At 59.4% G+C, this 3295-nt stretch overlaps 1 pseudogene; it reads left to right on the top strand.

The window, feature by feature from the left end:
• The window catches only part of LOC128717227 (large subunit ribosomal RNA), a 7123-nt pseudogene extending 4350 nt beyond the window's left edge, over positions 1-2773 (top strand).
• Positions 2774-3295: the final 522 nt, after the last annotated feature.

Raw genomic sequence — 3295 nt, 5'->3', positions numbered from 1 at the left:
CCAGGCCGTGAACCGGCTAGCCGGCACCAGCGCGTCCCAGTCTGCCTGCCACTGTCGCAAAGTGGCCGCGCGCTCCTCGATGCGCAGCTGGTGCAATGGAGTGCCAGTCGCTTGATGCTGATGATAACATCTGGCGTCCTCCTGTATCTGCATGCAGATCGGGATGACGCTCGCCAGGACCGTGGCAACCTCATACCGAACCGATATGAAGGTCCTGGCGACTGGCCTCACGTACTGCGCCTGCACCCGCTTCAGTGCTCGGCTGCACTTCCGAAGGTTGGTGGCCCTGTGCCACACCGGTGCAGCGTACCGCAGCGTCGAGTCCACCACCGAAGAGAGCAGTCGCCGTTTCGCGCCTTTCGGGCCCCCGTGATTCTGCATAAGACGAGAGATCCCCTTCGCCACCCGGAGCGCCTTTGCCGTTGCGAACTCTACGTGTGGGGTCCACAGCAAGTGGTCATGCAGAACCACCCCCAAGTACTTCAAGCACCGCGTCGGCTGACGCTGCACTCCCTCGATGGCGACCGTGGGCTGCTGGTAGCCCTGTCGCATGGTGGACACCATGATAACCTCGGTCTTCGCGGGCGCCAGCTTAAGGTGTCTGTCGGCCATCCACTCCCCGATCATGCGAATGGCCTCCTGGGCCGACTGGGCCGCCGTCTGCGGAGTCGTGCCACCTGCCAGCACCACCAGGTCGTCTGCGAAGCCGATCGCCTCCACGCCGTCCGGAAACGCCAGCCGCAGGACTCCGTCGTACATCGTATTCCACAATGTAGGACCGATGATGGAGCCCTGCGGTACCCCCGCCGACACCGGCCTGCGGACTGGTCCCTCGCTGGTCTCGTAAGCGAGCTCACGCTCGGAGAAGTAGCTGCGCAGTATTCTCTGAAGCGCGGCCGGGACGTTCTTTTCACGCAGTGCCGCAGCGATCGCCCTCCAGCTGGCCGTGTTGAACGCGTTCTGGACGTCTAGCGCTGCCACCACCAGACATCGTGGATCGCGTCCATTGGTGCGGTGGAAGGACCGAGCGAACTCGCCCCGCTCGACGACCCGCTGGATCGCCTGCACCGTTGACCTCCCGCGACGAAATCCGTACTGCTCCGGCGACAGTTGAGGGGCAGCGCTGTCCTCCAAGTGTTCATTTAGGCGCTCGAGAATGCACCTCTCGAACAACTTGGGGACTGCTCCCTCCAGAAGCAGCGGTCGGCTCGCCGATGGATCGCCCGGTGGCTTGCCCGGTTTGGCTACCAGCACCAGCCTCGCCTCCTTCCAAGCCCGCGGGAACTCACCGCGTTCCAGTAGGTCGTTAAACACCCGCACAAACGCCTGCGGGTGTTCACGGATCGCGGTTTTCACCGCCGCGTTCGGGATCCCATCGAGCCCAGGTGCTTTGGATGGGGCCATCCGTTCTGCCAGCGCGAGAACCTCCGCTTCCGTGACGGGTCGCAGCCTCTCCTCGTCAGCCGTTCGCTCGATGGCTGGCCACTCGAACGGGGGATGCAGCGGAAACAGGGCATCCACGATCGGCTCCAGCACTGTCCGGTCCGTCTCCGGCGGGGTGCGACCACGCAGCTTGGCCATCACCACCTTGTATCCCAGTCCGAATACGTCGCTGTCGACTCCGTCGATCAGCTCTTGGAGCTTCTCGTTTCGACTCTCCTGGATCCCGCGCTGCAGCCCTCTACGAAGGTCCTGCAGACGCCCCAAAGCCGCGTCCCGTTCTGTTGGCCCCTTGGCCCCACGATGCCTCTCTTCCGCCTCCTCGCACTCACGCCTCATGCGTTCCAGCTCCGGAGTCCACCAGTAGAGCCTAGGCGGCTGACGGAACTTTGGCGGGCCCACTCGCTCCATCGTCCTGTCGCAGGCCAGGGACAGCGCTCCTACCAGCGCGTCAGGCGTGTCCGCTTCTGCAAATCGACAATCAATCAGCGCAGCCTGGTATCCCTCCCTGCAGAAAGTCGACGTCTTCCAGCGAACTCCTGCATGCTGCGGGAGGCGAGACGACTGCGTCCGATGGTGTTGTTTCGTACGCTGCTGCGGTGCTGACCGTCTCCCCGGAACGCCCACGGAGAACTCCACGTACCGGTGGTCGCTGTACGAATATCGCTGGCTGACAGGGATAACTGGCTTGTGGCCGCCAAGCGTTCATAGCGACGTGGCTTATTGATCCTTCGATGTCGGCTCTTCCTATCATTGTGAAGCAAAATTCACCAAGCGTAGGATTGTTCACCCTTTCAAGGGAACGTGAGCTGGGTTTAGACCGTCGTGAGACAGGTTAGTTTTACCCTACTGGTGTGTGCTGTATGCTGCTATCTTAACGGAATTCCTGTGCAGTACGAGAGGAACCACAGGTACGGACCACTGGCTCAATACTAGTTCGACCGGACTTTGGTATGACGCTACGTCCGCTGGATTATGCCTGAACGCCTCTAAGGTCGTATCCAATCCGAGCTGATAGCGCATCATAAACCCATTAGGTGATCGGAAGCTAGCGGGCTTAACAACCCTCTGAGATCCGTCGGTGCTGCCCCGTGCACACTGCCGTCTCATCCCCGCTATAGCACTAGACTGAGCCGCAACGGGCGGGTGCACGCTGCACGTGGAAGTACCTTATCACAGGGAACCCTGGTGGCTGTGCTCCCGTCGACCGTGGATACAACTAGTTTCGACACCTTCGACCGCCCGCAAACGACGGGACTACAGGCTGGGAGCTGCGAGTTGTAGAGATGCGTTCGCATCGATCCTCTCAGGCGACCCATGCTTGGTGGTGAAGTGGTTAGTTCGTGGAGTATAGGCTTGCTGCACTCGACAAGAGTGCTGCTTGCAAGGCTGTGGTGGTACGTATGGTAGTTGATGAGCATAGGCTTGCTGCACTCGACAAGAGTGCTGCTTGCAAGCCTATGGTGGTACGTGTACGGTAGTTGATGTGAGCATAGGCTTGCTGCACTCGACAAGAGTGCTGCTTGCAAGCCTATGGGTGGTGTGGTGTGTGGTGCATGATTAGCCTTTCAAGGAAGATGTGTCCTTGGGGCTAATCGGTTATTTTTATAAGTCCGGGAAACCTTTCTCGTCGGGGTTTTTATCCTAAGCAACCACGAAAGCTTCCAAGAGTTGAAACATTGCCTATCAAGTAGGCCGTACCAGCCCATAGCAAACCAACCAAGATAATCTAACAGGCCAAGATTGGTTGGAGACTTCAAAATTTTGCTAAGTCCATGGCCACCATAAGCCATTTCTATCAAGAAGGCCATGGACAGTGCTTAGCAACCACGAAAGCTTCCAAGAGTTGAAACAT

This window comes from Anopheles marshallii (assembly GCF_943734725.1).
Source record: "Anopheles marshallii chromosome X unlocalized genomic scaffold, idAnoMarsDA_429_01 X_unloc_237, whole genome shotgun sequence".
NCBI classification, from domain to species: domain Eukaryota; kingdom Metazoa; phylum Arthropoda; class Insecta; order Diptera; family Culicidae; genus Anopheles; species Anopheles marshallii.
Note: the sequence above shows the minus strand (reverse complement) of the source record. Positions and strands in the feature narration are given on the sequence as shown.